General features: G+C 47.3%; 1 protein-coding gene across 6 annotated transcripts in view; it reads right to left on the reverse strand.

Moving 5' to 3' along the window:
- Positions 1–21,034, reverse strand: part of Tiam1 (TIAM Rac1 associated GEF 1) — a 339,898-nt gene that overhangs the window by 241,738 nt on the left and 77,126 nt on the right. The window contains exon 1 of one of the 6 annotated variants that reach the window (XM_050164765.1): positions 14,311–14,403. The exons of 2 other annotated variants lie outside the window; for them this stretch is intronic. The gene's annotated coding sequence lies outside the window, so the exon portion shown is untranslated. Of the gene's footprint in view, positions 1–1,217; positions 1,477–4,802; positions 4,929–14,310; positions 14,404–21,034 lie in introns of those variants that run through there. 3 more of the 6 variants (XM_050164766.1, XM_050164769.1, XM_050164768.1) reach the window with 3 other exon arrangements.

Here is a 21,034-nt window from a genome sequence, read left to right on the forward strand (position 1 = left end):
CGGTAGCAGTCACCATGACCCTGGGCACTGTTTGGTGCATCAGACATTTCCCTAAACCCAAACGCTCTGCCCCTCCCTCCTCCCCCACCCCACCCATCTGCAGAGCATTCACTCAGCATCAAAGACCTACCTCACGTTAGTTAGCCACTGCCTAGAACGTCATTTCCCCAGTTACCCCAGTGGCCCTCTGACGCACAGGCACACTTCCGCAGCTCTTACCAAGATATACCAAGCACATTTCTCCTCGGTTGGAAATCTCTTAAGACTTAGATTACTTTATTGAGTAAGGAGAGAGGATGGAGGTTACTGGGCCCCGTCTGGGAATTTTTCACTCAAGAGGGTCTGAAAGGGGACATTCTCATGCACAGAGTCTGCAATGGGGGCACTGTCACTCAGAGGGTCTGCAGCGGGGACACTGGCACTCAGAGGGTCTGCAGCGGGGCTCAGAAAGCATACTTCCAGCAGGCTGTCAGATATCAATGCAGACATGCTGTAAGAATCCCTGTACTGGACATGAGACTGTTAAAGGGGCGGTCTTCACCCCTACATGCCAGGACCAGTGCATCCCTAAGCTCAGGACTGTGAGGGATAACTCAGCCATTTTTGAGCTGTCCTTATTGCACTTACTAAAATGAGCTCACAGCTCACAAATGACGGAACAGCTTACATCACTAAAGCGCACCACAGTTGAGTAAGCACACGTTTTCCTTGGCCAGACTCCCGTGAAATCACGGACCCCCGATAAATACAGAATAAAAATGCCATGCGCCTGATACCCCTTTTGCATATGGAACCTTTATGGAAGCTCCTCCCATTTTACACAGAATCATCAGACATTCTCTGCTGCTCCAAGATCAGGCAGGTGGAGGCGGAAAAGAAGACAGGGAAGATGTAGATAGTACTCTGTTCCCAACTTCTGTCTAGAAAGAGCCAGAATCCCTTCCCAAGTGCACCTTCATACTCTCTAACCTGTCCCTCATCTTCTCTTACACAAGCAAAGTGCTTCAGGCTGGTAAATGACCTCCCCAGACACCTGCACCACCCAACCAGTGAGAAGGCTTGAAGAACAGAGGCATTACAAAGGGGCTATGGCACTCGGTGGTAGGGCGGCCCAAGGTGAAGGGCTTGAGAGAGGAAGGCGAGGTGCTCGCTGGGAAACAGGAGGAGCAGAGGCTATGAAAGAAAGGCCAGGCCATGTCCCTGCAGTATGTTCCTACCTGGCAGCCGAGGGGTGACACAGCTGGAAAGGAATTTGGGGTTAAGCTGTAGAAAGCCTGAAACGCTACACCACGGGATCAGATTTTGATGTGTCTCAGTTCCTCCTGTCACTGAGGGGTGGCAGGGAACTGATCCATCTACATGGAGGAAACAATGACGCCGCTGCCTCACACATCACAAGCTAACGTTTGCGTGAGCACGCCTCCATCCAGCAGTGAACTGGGACCCGGCATTGTTCCCTTCTGAGTCTCTTCTGGCCGCATCCTCAGACTGCGTGAGGGAGACAAACGAGCAGTGGATGCTGGAACTGCTGGAGAAACTGCCAAGCCAGCCAACAAATCTTTCAGACTTGACCTTGGCCTCTAGAAAACAAGAAAGCCTTTATCGGGGGAAAAAACATCACCAGTTAGTTACTGGTCTCAGTAGAGGCTTTACAGAAGAACTAAATTTACTTTATGCCTTCAAAACCAAAACCTTCTGAAATGGGCTGGACTCCCAAATTAACATCCAGGCCATTTGAGGGTGCAAACTGAGCGTAAGGAGAAAGAAAACAAATGCGTCCGTTTCCCTGCTGGCGAACACAGCCTCTGGAAATAGACTGAGTGAGCTGAGGGCTACACCAGCTGCGGTTGTGACTTACAGTCCAGGCCTGCCACGAGGAGCCATGGCAAAGCATCGCAAACTCTGGAAAACACAGCCTTTTCCTTTAGAACAGTTTCTCAGAACATCAGAACAGGCAGCAAACAATTAATAAATTAATAAATAAGGAGCAAGTTGATCCCCTGATGGCTGAGAAGAGAGACTTCAATTACGTTTTAAGACGAAGGTGATAATTGACTTCTATTCCAAATTGACAGATGCGGTGACGGATGAAAGGGCCGCGGAGTGTTCTGTTCTTCAGAGGGGAAGCTTTGTGTTTCTAACTGCCCAAACCTTCTAAAATTGTTCTTCTCAAAATCGGTTAGCATTAACAAAGTTCTGTAGAACCTCCATATTCAGCCAAGACAACTAAGGGTCAGATTCAGAACCCTGCAGGAGACGGCTAAGACTGGACACACCAGACAGAGGACAGAATTCCTTCCTTCCAGACACAGAGTAACCTATAGCTCAGGATAGGAGTCCCTGGCAGACTGGAAACAAAGGTGGTAAGGCCTGAAACTAAGCCAGCACCCTTTCTGCCAGGACTTGGAGCTGAGAGGTGAGAAGGGAAGTCCAGGCAGAACCCTGTGGTGGCCCAGAGCTATGCAGCTGGAGCTAAAATCAATGTCTCACCACCCTGCATTTGGACGAGCATGCTGAAGACAGTTCCAAACATGGCCACCTATTCGATGCCAAATGGAAACTCTTGGAATTTGCTGTTCTATGGACGGATCGGATTTCCTTGCTTCTGAAGTGGGTCGTGTTCACCCAGCTACAACCGTAGGTTCATCCAGTGAGTGTCCGTGGCGTCTCCCCACACCCTCTCCCACAGCATCTGCTTCATGTGGACGGCTCTGGATGAAAACTTCCAGCCCTCTCCAGACAAGACGCTGAGCAGGCACCGCTGTGACCTTCCTGATTCTCTGCCATGTTCCAGGGAGGAGAGTCTCCTTGACAAGTGGCCTCCAGCCTGGCGCACAGTAAGCACGCGGTGAAGAACAACTGAATTAATTACATCCATTCCTCAAGTTCTACTGTAGTTTTAGATCCTGCTAAACTAATCAGAAGTCCAAAATATCCGGGGCCAGCAAGATGGCTCTGCAGGTAAAGGTGCTTGTTGCCCAACCTGATGACCTGATTCCAATCCCTGGGAACCACATGGTCCAAGGAGAGAACTGGTCCCCATAATTGTTCTCTGACCACATACACACTGCAGCAGATGCTCAGCCATAGACTTACACATGTGCCCACCAAGGAAATACAAACTTTAAAACGTAGCAAGTCAAAAACATACTAAGTTGGAAATGCACTTGATTTCCCCATCTATCAGATAGTGTCGCTTAGCAACACAACATGCCGCAAAATACCAGCTGTTTCCTCTCAGGACTGTGGGCCTGACTGGCAACCACAGCTCACGGCCACTGCTGAGTATCCAGAAAGAAACTCAGACGACGGTATGTTGGCAGCTCAAGACAAGAAGCAGATTCAAAAACCCCAAGGATTTGTTGACTATCCTTAAGTAATAAATAAATTAATCAATAAATATTACTGGCACAGACCCAGCAACAGTCTATGACCTTCCATAACCGGTAAGTGAAAAATAAACACTTTTGACCTGGCTCAAAATCAATCTTCTTCTCTGCGTCCGTTCATTCTTCATACAGAGAACAACCCAAGCAGATCGAGTAGACCACTGTAGTAATAATGTCCTTCGTGGAGAAAAACCCCCAAGGGTGCCAAGAATATGAAACCTGTCAAGCCTCCTCCCTCCAGGGTCAAGGCAGCTTGTAGGGGAATAGCTCCACAGTGGCAACGTCTGTCTCCAGTTGAGAAAGTCGGCGCTAGATTGTTTACTTCTTTTATAAAAGGACAAAAAAGACAGTCAACTAGAAAAATTAATGTGGTTAACTCGCCTGATGGATGTCCAAGAAAAGGTGCTATGGTGGGGAGAGGGTGCTGTCTGCCCTGATTTGGAGAAGAGCAATGTAACAGGTGGGCTTGAGTTACCATCGTCAAAGACTGGGTCAGGTTGGCTCAGCGGTGCCTACCATGTTTCGAACCATAAATTTAAGGCAGGCACACACCAACAAAAGGAAAAACAGAAAAAAGAGGCTTATTTACCTCACAGTTCTATTGTTTTCTAGATCAAGATATCGGAACCCCATTGGTTTGGTCCCTGATAATCACGGCAGGACCCTGACATGAGGAAGTAATCACTACTCAATCCAGGAATTATCACGTATATAAAATAAAATAATGCACGGGTAGCCCCAATCAACCTAAAGACCACCTATGACTTACCGGTCACACACTACCTCCCCAAGCTCTCACTGTGTGGACCACTGTAGAACAAATAACATCCACCCAAGCCATGTTCTGTCCCCATTAACTCCTATGAAAACAGCTGGTCGGAGAAAGGAGGTTGGCATCACGACTTTGCTTCAATGATACCCAACCCCATCTTCTCTTGACCTTGGAAGAAGAGCACCACAAGCTTTCAGAAGCATTTAATTATTTAAGATACTTCTGACTGAACCCCGAAAGAAACTGCAGTTGACAAGTCATTAATATGCATAAGCTCCCTACTTTATCTGCGTGCACACTGCACCATCAAAGGGAACCAAGAAAGAGGGCTGACTTTACCCACATCCGCACAGAGCTGGCAGCAGAGTGCTAACCCAGAAACCCTAATTACCAAGCAGGAAAGCAGAAGACAGACATGCAATCCATGTGGAAGGAGAGGGGGTGTCTCTCCCGGAAGTGCTACTTGTCCAAGAAAGCAACAGCTAAAGCAGAACCAACCAGACCCGGGGTAGGACAAAACCCTCGTGACTCAGATGTCAACAGGGAAGTGACCACATGCAACACACTCCTTGTAGCTACCCGACTTCTCTATACCCCTGTGTTCCTGCCTGGATAAAATGGAGATTAAAGAGAATTCATACCTCCTCATGTCATTGAGAGGAAGAGATGAGATGGTACCGGAAGCCATACACAGTAAGTACTCCACAACCATCATTACTTACTATCAGAGCCATGTTCAATGTCGCGTCTGCCAGCCTGTGCCGTGTTTGTCAGTAGCTTAGCAACAGACCGTGTTGAGTCAGAAGCTTAACAAAAGTCTCTTGAAGTAGCCAAGAAATCACAGTCTGGTATTGTTTTCCCTTTACCTACAGTTTGCTCAGATCCTATCCATTGTTGGTCCAGACTGTTCTTGGTCTTGCAGAAACAAGGGGACCCAATGACCACATCGCTGGCCTCCCTCCCTCACCACTGCATGTTTCTGCATATGGCCCCATTCTAGAAACCAAATTAACCCATCCTTGCTTTAAAAGTAAAGGACCAGGCCTGTGAGATGACTCAGTGAGCGGAGGAGGCACTTGGTCAGAGGCTGATGACCTGAGTTTGAGTCCCAGATCCCACAATGTGGCAGGAAAGAACCAGCTCCTCAGAGTTGTCCTGACCTCCACACACACAGTGACATGCATGGATCTGCACATGCTTGGGTGAACACACACACAATCAATAATCAAACTAATCAATTAAATTTAAAAGTGAGTAACAGGCTGGGCGTGGTGGTATACACCCTTTAATCCCAGCACTCAGGAAGCAGAGGCAGGTGGGTCTCTGGGAGTTCTAAGAATAACCTGGTCTACAAGAGCTAATTTCAAGACAGCCAGGGCTACAGAGAAACTGGCTCAGTGGGTCGGGAGGTGGGTAACAGATGCTGTCAGAGTTGCCCTGGTCCCAGATGAAGGAGTCTCAGAAGAGGAACTTAAGAAAACACTTATGTTTTCAATAAGCTACAAGAGACAAGCAAAACCGCCAACCCCCAACCGCCCATCGTGGCTAGAACTAAGGAAAGAGACACTGGTGTTCTTATGATCAAGAATGTCACGAGGCACCATAGGCCATCAAGATTGTGTTAAAGATCGATAAGATAATTGCTCTACTCCTAACGCAGAAACATTGCAACAAGATGATCGTGGTGCCACTGGCCGCCAAATCAGCTCCTTGCGCAAGTCACCACACGTTGGCAAACTCAGGATAAGCCACAGAAGATCAGAATTTATTTCTTTGTTAAACTTCTCTTTTCTTTAAAACAAAAGACAAAAACCCAGTATGTCATGTACACAGAGCAACACAGCCAAAAGGACCCTTGACAAACACGGCACAAAAGGCTGAGCACGGTGCTGAGTGAGCTCTGCACCGCAAGCACATGGGACACTTGTTTGAAATGCAAGACGCGCAAAATAACAGACAGCACCCGAGCCTATACTTCCCAGTCACTGGGGAGCAGAAACACGTCCCTGTGACAAACCTCTGGCTAACGGAGCACACATAGAAAAAATGCATATAGCGAACTTGGGTGCACAGATTGCAGATGGCATAGTCGCAATGTGGAAAGAGCCTGGGTTCCAAAATTACCATTTAGGAGACAACCTGATATAGAAAAAAAAAAAAAAAAAAGAACTTTGTTCAGTTAAGCCGATACATTTCAGATTTTGATTTAGGAGTCAGTCCTTCCTAATAAATGCGCAGGGTGCTACTTTGGACGTACCATGGAAGAACATGGGTTTTCCTTAAAAAAATTAATATGAGATATAATTAAAGAGAAACAAAATACAGGTACTGCAATTGGGGAGGTTGGAGGTTAGCTCAGTTCCGAATCCAGGAAGAGTAACAGTGGACATACATACAAGGTACAGGGTATGGAGTATTACTAAAAGGGACCACCAAGAGTCAGAGGACTGTGGTGGTTTGAAAGAAAATGGCCCCCAAAGGGAGTGGCACTATGAGGAGGATTGAATGCCTTGTTGCAGGAAGTGAGTCACTGTAGGGGTGGACTTGAGGTCTCTCTTGCTCAAGTTTCCCCGCAGTGTGACTGTCAGTCTGTTGCCGGCAAGGTGTAGAACTCTCAGCTCCAGCACCACGTAGTCTGCCTGCAGGTCACCAAGCTCCCCATCATGATAATGGACTGAACCTCTGAAACTGTAAGTGAGCTGCCTCAGTTAAACGTTTTATTTATAAGAGTTGCTGTGAGCCAGGCAGTGGTGGCGCATGCCTTTAATTCCAGCATTCGGGAGGCAGAGGCAGGTGGAGCTCTGTGAGTTCGAGGCCAGCCTGGTCTACAAGAGCTAGTTCCAAGACAGCCTCCAAAGCTACAGAGAAACCCTGTGGTCATGGTGTCTCTTCACAGCGATGAAAACTCTAAGACAAGAGCTCTTGCTCAAGTAGCCTAATTTCTATTAGGAATGGCTAAAAACGACTTGTGATTATAGGTCAAAGATGAGGCATGAGCAATCTGATCAGTCATCAAGGAGGGTAGAGTAGGCAGCCTCACGGGATTCTTTGCTAAGACTGGGACAGGGCAGGCAAAGAGAGGCCTGGGTCAAAGTCAAAGCCTCCTGGCCAACAGGCAATAAGGAGCCTGATTTCAGCGTGGTCAAGGGCAGAGTCTTAGGAAAGACGAGGCCCTGAGATTCTTCAAACATATCTCAGACATACCTGCTCCTCGGAATTAAAAGTCACAATTAATTGGTTTGGAGCGGTGACAGTAGAAATCTCAGCAACCTAAAAAGTGGAAGACGAGGATGCTCTCTCCCATCTCGCAGCTCTAACTGAAAAGGACAGGGCAAAAAAGCTGGAACATTATGGGTTGCCCAGAGGCTGTGAAGGCCATGGCCAGGGCTGGGTATCCCCTAACTACTACTGGTGATCAGGAATAATTAGGCCTTCTCATAACAAGCCAGAGAAAATGAGCAGGGTTTCAGGGCCTGCTGCCAGATCCTCTGAATCCAGAAGTGGGGAGAGCTAACCTCAGAGCGATTACCTGGGAGAGCCAGATTTGCCACGGCACACTGAGCGCTTGAGAACTGGCCGCTGCCTCTGCAGGCCAACGCATCCTCATCAGTGTGACTTAGGGTTGTGTTTTTCAAAGAATATTTTAAAATGTAGTAGTAGGGGATGGAGCACGAGCTAAAGCGCACGTGTGAAAGTCGGAAGATAGCGCTGTGGGATCAGTTTTCTCCTTTCACCCTTATGAGGGTTCCAGGAGCCAAATTCAGGACAGCAGGCTTGCACAGCATATCCCGAAGGGCCAGGTGTGGTGATTAACTGTGACAAATAAAGCTTGCCTGAAGTTCAGAGAGCGGAGCTAGCCACTAGTTAACCAGAGAGTTAACCAGTCTGTACAGACAGACTGGAAATGGTATGGCTGGGTGGAGAGAGGAATGTAAGGCGGGAAGAGATGTCAGTTCCGCCCTGTTTTGGCTGAGGAGTTAGCAAGGTAAGAGCTGGCTGTGGCTTGCTTCTTTCTCTCTTCGATCTTTCAGCATTTACCCCAATATCTGGCTCTGGGTTTTTATTATTAAAACTAATTAGAAAGTCATGCAACAACTGGTTTAAATACAGTCATTAGAAATCACATTCAAGGAGACTGGAGAGATGGCTCAGCTGTTAAGAGCGCTGACTGTTGTCCCAGAGGACCCGGGTTCAATTCCCAGCAACCACATAGCAGCTCACAACTGTCTATAACTATAGTTCTTACACAGGCAAAACACCAATGCACAGAAGATTGAAAAAAATTTTTTTAAAGAAGAAATCACACCTAAGCTGGAGAAATGGCTGGTGGGCAAGCTGCTTCTGTGACACCTGATGACCAATCCCACAGGGTGAAAGGAGAGAACTGACTCCTCAAAGTTGACCTGGGAACCTACATGCTGCCCCTGGCACGCACTGGTATGTACATATATACATGCACAGACACATATGCACACACGTACACAGCATAATAAATACATGAAACAAAAAGGAGTCACCTGACCCACCCCCAAATACTACTGCAACAGGCACCCCCAGAGATCAGACCCTGCGGTCCATCAGTTTTCAAACAATCACATTTTACAGCTGCGGTTTCTATAATGAGCCTTGAGCTACATAGCCTTTCCAAACGTTCGTTCCCCAGGAAGCTAAGAGCATCCCTATCCCCTTTGAAATCCCCTAAAAACTGGGATTTGAAATTCATTGTATGCAACATAAATCTGACTGGTTACATAATAGAAAACATCAGACGGCGCTGGCTCTCATTCAAGTCATTTAGAAGAGATTTCATAAAAGCTGGACCTCACGGGATGCAGCCTCCCACAAGCCAAAAGGAAGCCAAGGCCAAACCGCAGGCTCTCTAAGCCGCTCGTCCTTGGACCCTCCAGTGAAAACAGCCAGAAGAATCCAAACTGATGAGGTTTCAGACATGGGAACCGTCAGGAAAGTCAGGTCTAACCTCTGCTGCTCCCGGCAGCCAGACCTGAGTTTCGATGAACAGCACTGAACCACAGCGGTCCCCTGAAGCACGGCAGCAGCCAGCCCACACTTCCACTGCACTCGTGAGTGGCGGCCCTAAAGCCGCTTCATCCGCACGCGCCCAAACGAGTCCGCATCCACCCAGGAAAGCAGATTCCTGCTTTAAAATACATCAATAAAATTCCACTAAGATGTCTACCCACTCTTATTGAATAATATTTCAAAGAAGGAATGACAGCTCTCAAGGAACAGTAATGGCTGAGAAGTTCCCGTCTGACAAATTCCATACTCACGCTCTGGGGATTTAAGAGAAAAAAAAAAGCGGTAAAAATGACTAATTACTATAATATTAACTTCACATTTTTATCTCCTCTTAAAGCACTAAGTCACTATCTGTCAGCCTGAGGAAGCGATACTGGGCTCGGCGTCATCACGTCAGTGATGGGGAGTCCACTCAAGGGGCCGGCAACTAAACCCCCACACCACCACCAGCTCGGCGTGCTGCTCTGAGAAGCAGTGAAGCACTCGGACAGCCAAGCTGCTATGGGTGGGCGACTTCAAGATCAGCCAGGAGCAGGGCGTGTTTCTGTGGGAAATGTCACCAACTGCGGGAAGGAAGCCTCAAATGTCACACACTAATAAAAAAAAGGTCCGCATCAATACGTAAATCTCAACCTCAACCAAGATATTAAAACCCCGAGCCCTAACTTCTATTTTAGTGACGGGGGAATATTTATTTGTTGTGTATTTTTGCTGTTTTCTAATAAAGGAAGAATCGTGAGCCAGGCAGTGGTGGCGCGCGCCTTTAATCCCAGCACTGGGGGTGGGGGGGCAGAGGCAAGCTGATCTCTGTGAGTTCAAGGACAGCCTGGTCTACAAGAGCTAGTTCCGGGACAGCCTATTTCACAGAGAAACCCTGTAACAAAAAAACCAAAAAATAAAAAAATTAAAAGAAAAAGAATTCAGAATAACTTTATCACTAAGGCACTATTGGCTTTAGGATTCTGGAGAGTGTTTACTGGAGATTGAAGAGTCTTCTAAACTGGTGTTTGTGTGGTGGAAGGGTGTTGTTTTCTGAGACAGGGCTTCTTCAGGAAGCCTTGGCTGTCTTGGAACTGGCTCAGTAGACCAGGCTGACCTTTAACTCACAGAGATCTGCCTGTGTCTGCCTTGCAAGTAGATGGATTAAAGTTGTGCTCCACCACCCAGCTTCTAAAATGTTCTTTAACTTTTACTGATATTATATTCCCTTTATTTTGCTGAAGAGAGAGTAGGGCTCGCTCTTAAGGGCCCCTTCACGTAAAGTACAAATTTATAATAGATAATTTGGCAAGTCTTAAAAGTTTTAAACAAGCCGGGCGATGGTGGCTCACGCCTTTAATCCCAGCACTCGGGAGGCAGAGGCAGGCGGATCTCTGTGAGTTCGAGACCAGCCTGGTCTACAGAGCTAGTTCCAGGACAGGCTCCAAAGCCACAGAGAAACCCTGTCTCGAAAAACCAAAAAAAAAAAAACAGTTTTAAACAGCCCCTAGCTATCCATAACGTTGTCTGTGATTCCGACACAAGAGACACACATCTTTAGTGACTGCAGATTACTGTTTCATCACAGCAAATACCACTTCCATCACAGGCCATCTGGCCAAAATCTCAGGCCACTGTGGCATCACCCAAAGCTCTCCTAAGAAACCCAGAATATCCCAATTCCTTGTAAAACCCAAAGAGTAATTTAAGATCACCATCCCTTACCTCTTGAGTTGAAATGTGTCTACTGAATTCTAATAGTCGGGCCTCTCAGACCTAGAGAAATAAGGGCCATCAAGATAAAGAAAGGCAAACAGGATTTCATCGTCTCCTACAGTGGAATATTTTTTGTATCTTAATAAATAAATCTTGCTTAAAGACCAGAGTCAAAATTAAAGTCACTAGACATCAGGTAATGGTGACAGACATCTTTGATCCCAGGATTTGGGAGACAGAGGCAGATGGATCTCTGAGAGTTGAAGGCCACCCTGGGCTACATAAGATCAATGCAGAAATAAATCCAGGTGCTGGAGGCTCACACCTTCAATCCCAGCACTAGAGGGAATAAAAAATGGAAGGAGAGAGAGAGAGATGCTCAGTCAGTTTAGTCTGTGGTCACCCAGCCTTGGCAGAGGTGAGACTCCTCTCTAGTGGCTTGACTGCCTTGCTTTCTGGTCCTCAGGTTGAACCCCAGTTTCTGTCCCTGGGTTTTCAGACTTCGTGTTACAGCTTCTATTTGGGGCTTGGGTTTGTTGGATGTTGATTTCATGGTTTTGTGGTAATAACCCCACCATCCGCTGAAATTCCTGTAGCTGAGAAAGAAATGAACCCTCTGGCGGCTGTCTAGTGCTGCTAAGTTCTGGTTAAAGGGGCCTCCTGGCTCAGACATCCACTCCAGACACAAGCAGCCTGATCACATCAGTGGGAGCAGGTTCACTAGTGGTCGCTTCTGGGGAGAATGCTGAGCCTCCACAGGACGCCTTTCCTAATCATTTCGCCACGAACTAAACAGGCAAACGCAGTATTTATGGACGTTACCGAGAAAACCAGGCCATGATTAAACATGGATAGAAAGACATAGAGACGGCAAAGGAATTAAGAAAGGCTCACAGAAATCCTCTCCCACTGATGTTTTGCCTTTCATGGCTCCAGAATCCTACAGTCAACCATGGTCCAAAAATACTAAACGGGACATCCCGTCAATAAGTAACTTGCACTGTATATGCCACTCACCCAGTAGTCCCTGAGAATCTTGCCTAGTTATCAGAACAGCGGTCACAGTCCACAGCGCCATGCTACTCTGCAGGCCTTAACAGCGGCAGCAAAGCACAAAAGCAAAGGCGTTCCCAACAAACTGAGCGAGGCTTCCTCTGAGTGAAAGGACTGACGTTGTTGACTACGGGAAGAAAACATGCATATGCGGAAGCCGCTCAGATCTGAGGTCAATTGCTCACCCAGCCTAATTTACATATTCAACATCAGGTTAGATGTGCGGGCATAGAATAAAAACATAGCCTAGGTAAAAAAATCAGAACCGGTGTGATCTTGGACACCCACTAAGGGCGTGAAAATGTACCCCCACGGCTGAGGACAGAGCATGCCACAGAGTGTCCCCAATAGAACATGGAGAAGTAAGGCCCCACAACAGTGGGAGAACCGTGTGAGACAGCCCCCCCAAAGCTGTTAAGAGAGAATGAGACAGGCACGCTGTGCATCATGATCAGAAACAAGGAGCAAACGCAAAGACCCAGAAGGAAATTAGAGACAAAGAGTAATACTAGAAAATATGGATTTGTAGCCAGATGTCTTTAATCCCAGCACGCAGGAGGCAGAGGCAGGTGAATCTCTGTGAGTTCGAGGTCAGTCTGGTCTACAAAGGGAGTTCAAGGATAGTCAAGGCCGTTACACAGAGAAACAGCCTGTTTCAAACACACACACACACAAGTCTATAAAACTGGTAGTTAAAGAAAGATATTTAATTGTAAGAAAATCCCGTGGCTGGAGATTCTGAAGAGGGTTAGTGAGAGCAGTGGCCATTGTGATAAGGATATCAATGCTATCGTTACATTTCATGAGTGTGATCCGGGGATGTGGTGGATGTGGTCACATGAGTGTGTAATACATGTGCACTGTGCACACATGTGCAAAGGCTAGCATTTGATGTCACGTGTCTCCCTCTATTAGCCTGGCACATCAGTTTTTTGGGACAAAGTCTCTCACCAAAAGTCAGTTCATCAATCCAGCTAGACTTTCTGGTCAGCAAATTCCCCAGGATCCTCCTGTCTCTGCCCCCCAGGTGTGACTAGCACATGTTCACACACCTGGATTTTAACACAGAGAGTGGGGACCCACACCCAGGTCTTCATGCTGGCCCAGAACCATTGTCCACAGAACCATTTCTGCCACTCCCACGCTTACGTTTATGAACTATGATTATTAGAAATACTTTAAATTCAAAATAAAACAAGAAAAGTAGGGAGTGGGGTACAGGGAAAGAGGGAAAAAAAAAAAACAAAGAAAGTAGAGAAATACTAAGAAATCTTCCTGGTGTCACTGAACAAGGATTAGAACCAGAGGAGGAAGATGAGAATCTGAGTTCACGGATGCCTGAGCAGTGAGAGCCAATGGAAATTCCTGCAGTGCCCTCAGGAACACTGGGTCAGACAATCCCAAGCTAAGAATGAGTAGATGCGCCATCACCCAGAGTGAGCACTATCAGGGTCCTCGAGAGGAGAGGACCTACCACCGACATACAGACACACCCCCACAGCACATGTACAGCATCATGATCCTACATAGTCTGACATGTCTGAAGATCTGCACTGAGCAAACTGCAGACCTGGAGAGTCCAAGGCCAAACACACTCACGCTGGGGACACCCGCCTACTGAGGGGGTGTGAGCCACTGATTTTGTTCAGGTCTCCAAACGACTGCATGAGCCCTTCATACTGGGGACAGCAATCTTCTGCCTCTCTCACCTCTGTTATTATATCTCATCCAGAAACATTCTTGGAGAATACCCAGAACGGTTGGTCAAATGTCTGGACACCCTGTGGCCAGAGAGGTGGACACATAAAATACTATCAGGGCACTCCGTGTGTGCTAGGTCCCACTGACAGCGTGTGATTATAGCAGCCACAGCTAACACATCCACACTGGCCGAGACGAGAGGACAGAGTCCAAGTCAGCAGTGCAGGGGAAAAGCCTAGGAAAGGAGCTGGCCACGGAGACGTCCTGTAAGCAAGCACTCTTGACACCACACACATCCATGGCTATTTTTGTCTAACAGGCTGGCAAGTCCTCAAATTCTGCCCAGGAACAGTGGAGTCAGAGTCCAGCTCTACCAACCTGAGTACCCAGGATCCACTTCTGAGGACACTTCCCCGTGACCACTCCCCAGTGTCTATGTTCCTACTTGAAATATCACTCTTATAATAGCTAAACTAGCTCCGGGGAATAAGTAATACAATGGGTACTGTATCAGTCTGATTTCTATTGCTGTGATAAAACACTGACCAAAACCAATTTGAGAAGAAAGGGGTTATTTGTGTCTTAGGGTTTCTATTGTGAAGAGACACCGTGATCACAGCAACTATTATAAAAGAAACTATTTCATCGGGGCTGGCTTACAGGTTCAGAGGTGTAGTCCACTATCATCATGGCAACAAGCAGGCAGACGTGGTGCTGGAGAAGGAGCTGAGAGTTCTTTCCACATCTGGATCCACAGGCAACAGGAAGTGAACTGTGTGCTACACCGGGAGTCACGTGAGCGTGGAAGATCTCAAAGCCCACCCACACAGTGGCACACTTCCTCCAGCAAGGTCACACCTACTTGAACAAGCCACTTTCCAATAGTGCCACTCCCTCTGGGAGTCATTTTATTTCAAACCATCACCATTTGGCTTACAGTCCCCTATTGAGAGAAGCTGAAACGGGAACCAAAGCAGAGAGAGACCACAGAGAAACACTGTCTGCTGGCTTGTTTCCCCTGGTTTGCACAATTGTCTTTCTTAGACAGCCCAGGCCTACCTGCCTGGGGCAGCACTGCCCACAGTGAGCTGGGTCCTTCCTCATCAATCAACAATCAGAAAGATGCCCACAGGCAAATCTGACGGAGCAACTCCTTAACTGATGTTCCCTCTTCCCAGCTACGCCTAGGACTGTGTCAAATTCATAAAAATTAACTATGACAGACAGGGAAGTATCATAAAGCCAGGAACATGCAGGTGCTCAAAACATAGAAGTTATTTTGACTTTGTCCTTCTTTGTTTTTGAGCTGGCTGCTGGTCATCTCTGCCAGTAAGAAAAATACTGCATGTTCCCACAACTCCCTCTTCTTGCTTGGGTGAGACCAAGTTTGGAGCAAGGCAATTCATCATGCAGATGAGAGCTCCTATAGTCGCCAAATTGATGCACGCATTTCACATCCAGGCAAAATCCAATCAAGCAGAAAGTCAAGCGTCTGGCAGGCAGAAGACAGAGAATCGGGGGTGCTGGGAGTCTTTGCAGGACACCTTCTTCCCTGTGGTGTGAACTTTTCCTGGGAAGACAGGGCACCAGTGACAGACAAGTGATTACATCCAATTCAGGTAGACAAATAAATGTAATTTGGTTCCTCATAGGGCCATGGACAACTTACAAGTGGGTATACCACTGAAGAAAATAGCTCTCCCAATAACTATTAACGGCACAGATCCTGAGGGAAGAGGGGTACCCCAGTAATTGTTAACTATTCTCTGGGAGAGGTGTGCCTTAGGAGCCCTCCCCCAGTAAGTTTTAACATCTATCTTTGAGAAGGAAGGGCCTTCTGAGTCTCCCCAACCAACTGCTATATCCCTTCCATAAGGAACCATGAATCGGCCCAGTCTTGTGTGGATCTCCTGCAGGTAACTACAGCTGCTGAGAGATCAGGAGGGCAGCAGCAGAGACCACGAGGGGTGATGGGAAACAGGACTGCCTTCTTCTGACGTGGGATTCCCCTCGTTAATAAAGAAGTTGTTTCAGCCAGTGGCTTAGCAGAGTAAAGCCAGGTGGGAAGTCCGAGCAGAGATATAGAGAGAGAGTAGGCAGAGTCAAAGAACTGCCATGTAGCTGCCGAAGGAGAAAGACGCCGCTAGAACCTTTCCAGTAGGCCACAGCCTCGTGGCAATACACAGATTAATAGAAATAGGTTGAGATATAAAAGCTAGCTAGAAATATGTGTGAACCATTGGCCAAATGGTGTTGGAATTAATATAGTTTCTGTGTGATTATTCAGATTTGGGCGGCTGGGAAATGAACGAGTCATCTCTGGTAACAGGCTTCCAAGAATACTGATGCCCACTGTCAGCCACTAGACAAGGTCAAGATTCAACACTGATCCTCCCTAGAACACAGAAGACACTTCTTTATCTTGCCATAGCTGGGCTCCCCACACATGCCTTTGTTTCAAAGGAGCCACCCACTCCAAATCTCCATCATTAACATAGTACCTTGTTCTTCTGTCCCAACAGAAACCGGGACGAAGGCACTTCCTGGAAATGACCCACTGGCTTTCTACAGAAGCAGGTCCTCAGCCACAGCCACTCTTGCCACTTTAAAGGCCTGCCTCCCGCCTAGACCTAAGTTCTCTATGGCAGCGTAAGCACAGAGGGAAAGACCTAGTCGGGCCTCAAGGGACAGACCTATGTCCTAGATACTAAAACAGAGTCATGGGGTAAAAGCCAGCCTGGGCTAGAAAGTAAGCTCTAACTTAGCCTGGGAAACCCAATGAGACTGCCTCAGAACTTAAAAAATAAGGCAAAAGAAAGCTGAGGATGTAGCTCCGTGGTAGGGCTTGCCTAGCATATGCAAGAACTTAGATTTAATACCTAGCGGTGTGAAACAGGAAACCGCCACTGAACCACGGAGGAGCCAGGGGAGCTCTTCCCTCCTTAAATGTCCATCAAGAGAGTCCCTGGAAAACTCGGACAATAGAAACAACACCCAAGCCATCCAGCAGTCAATTTAAGAAGCTGAATGAGGAGCCAGAGGTAAAACAGTAAAACTCAGAATGGCCATGGTTGGGAGGTCCTACACCAGGGCAGGCCCCAGCATCTGCATCACTCCGGGAGTGATGGGAGGCCGCAAGGTGAGAATCAATCAGGCCCAGAGCAGCAGGCACAGCCATTCAACCAGGCCACAGTCACCATGATCCTGGTCGTGCATCAAGCTGTTCCCATCTGGGGTACCTCGCCACAGGCATGGTTGGCACAAGGAGAGGAGGATTTTGTGACTTAGGTCACAGTGACACACTTCTGATTTAGTAATCATCTTATTATAAATTTTTAAGGTTCTGAATTTTAATGTATGTTTATAAATATATCTGTGCAATATATGATGCATACAGAAGTTGGCCAAGTCTACACATGGCTGAATAATCCAATTCTTGTGACCTTGAGGGCTCTAACACGAAGAACGTCTTTAGGTCTAAGTCGGCCAGCACCTGGAATTCAGAAAAGGAGAACCACAGGGGCATGGGAGCAGGAAGAGATGCAGCTGATGAGAGACCTGGAGAGGCAGAGACACTGAATTGCAACCTGACTCAAAGGAAAGACGAGACAAGACAGCTGAGATCATGTTCTGGGGAGAACGTGATACTGAACCGTGTCAGTCACTCAGGCCAGAGGGACTTTCCTGGGGAAACAGAGAAGCATCTGCTGGGCTTGGAAATGTCTCTTGTAAGAGGCTGGCAAATTCCTCTTGCTGCTTCCTTAAATTGCAAAGATCATGGTTTATTTCAGGTGACTAACTTTCAGATTTTAAATAAAACCCTTGTTCTATTCAAATAAATAAATGTCTTTCTCTCTTTCTCTCTTTCTTCCTTTCTCTCTCTCTCTCTCCCCATTCCCCCCCTTCCTTCTTCCCTCCCTTCCTCCCTCTCTTTCTCTCTCTCTTTCTTTCTTTATGGTCTTTTTGAGACAGGGTTTCTCTGTGCAGCTTTGGAACCTATCCTGGAACTGACTCTGTAGACCGGGCTGGCCTTGAACTCACAAAGATCCGCCTGCTTTTGCCTCCACAGTGCGTGCACCACCACCCGGCCTACTTTGTCCCATTTCTTAAGACAGAGTCTTGTTCTCTGCAGCCCAGTCTGGTTTCAAATTCACAAATCCTCCTGCCTCCGCCTGCCAAGTACTGAGGTTACGGGTGTGCGCCAGCACTCCCCGTTCTTCGGGAAGGCTTGTAGGATGGGTACACAATCAGCATGTACCCACAATCCAGCAGCAATTCCCTGTACTCCCAGGCGGCACTATTGCTCTGATGACTATCTCAAGCATCCTGCTGTGTCCTTTACAAATACATCAGTGGGGCGTACTTTTCATATTCATAATCCCAACACTTTTACAGGTGTTTGCCTTTCGCATGTCGCCGAAGCTGGTTACTGCTCTTTCAACACCTTCCCTCCCCTCACCAAGTCAGGGTCCTAACAAGATCCAAGGCTGTGTTTGCTTTGGTGTCCTTCATCCTCCCTTCCCACTGCAATATTGTTCCTGCAATTCCTCTTCTTCACCTTGAACTCCATGCAGGTTATAAGGACTTCTCTGGCCCTTATTTTCTCTTCCATCTCTTTAAAAACAACTTTTGCAGAGTGAGCTGGAGAGATGGCTGAGTCGTTAAGAGTGTGGACCGCCCTTGCAAAGGATCCTGTTTGTTCCCAGAATTTATGTCCAGCAGCTCACAACTGCCTGCAAGTTCAGCTACAGGGCATCTGAAACCCACTCCTAGAATCTGTGGGCTCCTGCACACAGGCAGGCGCGCACACACACACACACACACACACACACACACACACACACGTTAATCCTTTTTTACATTATTGTGATTGGGGCTGGTGAATGTCTTAGCAACTAAAGGTGCCTGCTATCACCCTGATGGTCAGAGTTTGATCTACAGGACCCAGGTAAGAGTACAGACTACAAGGTCAGGCATAGTAGTGCGCACCTTTAATCCCAGCACTTGGGAGGCAGAGTCAAGTGGATCTCTGTGAGTTCGAGATCAGCCTAGTCTACATAGTGAGTTCCAGGACAGCCATAGCTATATAGTGACACCCTGTCATGAGAAAGAGAGAACAGACTCCAGCAGGTTGTGCATGTGCACGCACACACACACACACACACACACACACATATACACACACACACAAATGAATAAATAATAAAATGTAATTTAAAAACTGCTGCCAGCAAACCCTTCCTAAGCCTGAAATACCAGCCTGTTCTACTGAGACTCAAGCAAAGGGAAGATGGAAGAAACAGCATTCTCACACCGTCACCCTTCACGGAAAACAGAGCCACAGATAATCCCCACAAACACCCTGCCACACCCTGCTCCAACGCTTCGCATAACTCAGGAGCACCACAGCTCCTGGGTCTCAGCTCGGTCCCATCATCTTTGGTTTTAAGATTTATTTATTTTTATTTGACATGTACGAGTTTCTGCCTGCATGTGTGTATCTGCACCGTACGGTTACTGTTGCCAAGGAGGCGAGAAGAGGCATCAGATTCCCTGCAACTGGAGAACTGGGGCTAGAACTGGGGACCAAACCCCAGTCCTCTGTGGAAGCAAGTGCTATTACCTGCTAAACCCTCACTCCAGCCTTAGCTCCGTCATCACTAATATTAAGAAGCACAGCGGAGCATAACCATAATACCAGCTCTCGAGGAGCTGAGGCAGGAGGACCTGGTCAAAGCCATTCAAAGGAGAAAAATGATGCCACTGATGAATTTAGAGGTGATTTAGAGGAGAATTCGGGGGCTATTAGATCCTATTTCCAGAGAAGACCCTTGAATTCTGAAGCAGGAATGTCTTTCCTCACTCCTACGGGGCTCCAGTTGGCTTCCTGTGGCATCAACTTCCCCCATGGGCTGGCACTGAGGCACTTGAGGACCAAGGGGTGACAAAGAGCGCCCACCCAACCAGCTCAATCACTTCACCACCACCTCTCCCAAGGAGGAGCCTGCATGGACCGAATGGTGGCAGGAAAGAATGCCCAAAGGAATGAGCCAGAGAAATGGTTCCTTCCAGCCAGTTCTGCCCAGTTTGTGCTCGCTTCTGACCTGCTCCGGTCACCCAACCTTTAAGGAGCGGATCCGTTTAAGGAACGGATTTAAACAGCACCAGGTCCTACGAGCTCCCCCCCCCCCCCCGCTCCGCCCAAGCTTCAGCTTCATACTTCAAAGGAAGACTGTTAATTACACATTATGATACCAATTATATAGAAATGCATTATGAAACGGAATCTTTGCTAAGCAATTCTACTATTTTAATTCTTTTCTTCTGCCATTTTTTAATAATCACTATGGTTTTTATTGCATTAAGATGCAATTAAGAATGAAAAGTCTTTTATATTTTAAATCTGCTTCATTATTCTCACATAAAGAATTCCACAGCCATCCATAATAATTTAACAATATGGCGAGAAGATAGGGAGGCTATCTTAGGAAAAGTGAGCTGAACCACATTTAGGAGGAAGAGTCCAAGTCTCTTTATTTTGAAAGCCCTTAGCACAAGACGATAAAGTAAGTCACACAATAATGCACGTTCATATGGAAGAGGAAAGAAGGTCTTATCCTAAGGAAGTCAGTGAGATAAGACCTCAAGGCTTGACCTCCTTGCCAGGCAGACTGTTAGCCTCTGCCATCCACAGAGTTCAAATGCCATGACTAACATGAACCTGGCATTGCTGAACTGTACTTCGTTTGAGCTACAGTTGGGCCTCCACACCCAAAAGTTCAACCACCAGACCTGACTGAAAACACAGCCCCCCAACCGCCTCTTCTGTGTTGCTTGCTGTCCAGTTGCCGTCATCTGTGGTCCCACGTGACCATCAGTCCCACAGCCTCTGCCCTGTACTAGGTGCAGTCTGGAGATGGTGGTCAGTTTGTTATCGTTTCTTAAAGCAGAGCATTCTCACACCCGCACTGGTCTCAGTACCGCTATGTAACTGAGGAACTCCTGATCCTCCTGCCTCCATCTCCCAAAGAAAAACACTAGTTGACTTAGTTAGGGTTACTACTGTTGCAAGAAACACCATAACCAAATGCAACCTGGGAAGGAAAGTGTTTATTGGGTTTACACTTCATAACACTGTTCATCACTGAGGAAGTCAGGACAGAAACTCCAGCAGGGCAGGATCCTGGAGGCAGGAGCTGATGCAGAGGCCATGGAGGGGAGCTGCTTACTGGCTTGCTTCCCACGGTTTTCTTGGCCTGCTTTCTCATAGAACCCAGGACCACTAGACCAGGGATGGCCCTACCAATGGGTTGGGCCCTTCCTCATCAATCACTACTAATTAAGAAAATGCTCTACAAGCTTCCGTGCAATCTTACGGAGGCAT

This window comes from Alexandromys fortis, unplaced genomic scaffold, assembly GCF_014885135.2.
Source record: "Alexandromys fortis isolate MF-2015 unplaced genomic scaffold, M_Fortis_MF-2015_v1.1 scaffold_162, whole genome shotgun sequence".
Lineage (NCBI taxonomy): Eukaryota > Metazoa > Chordata > Mammalia > Rodentia > Cricetidae > Alexandromys > Alexandromys fortis.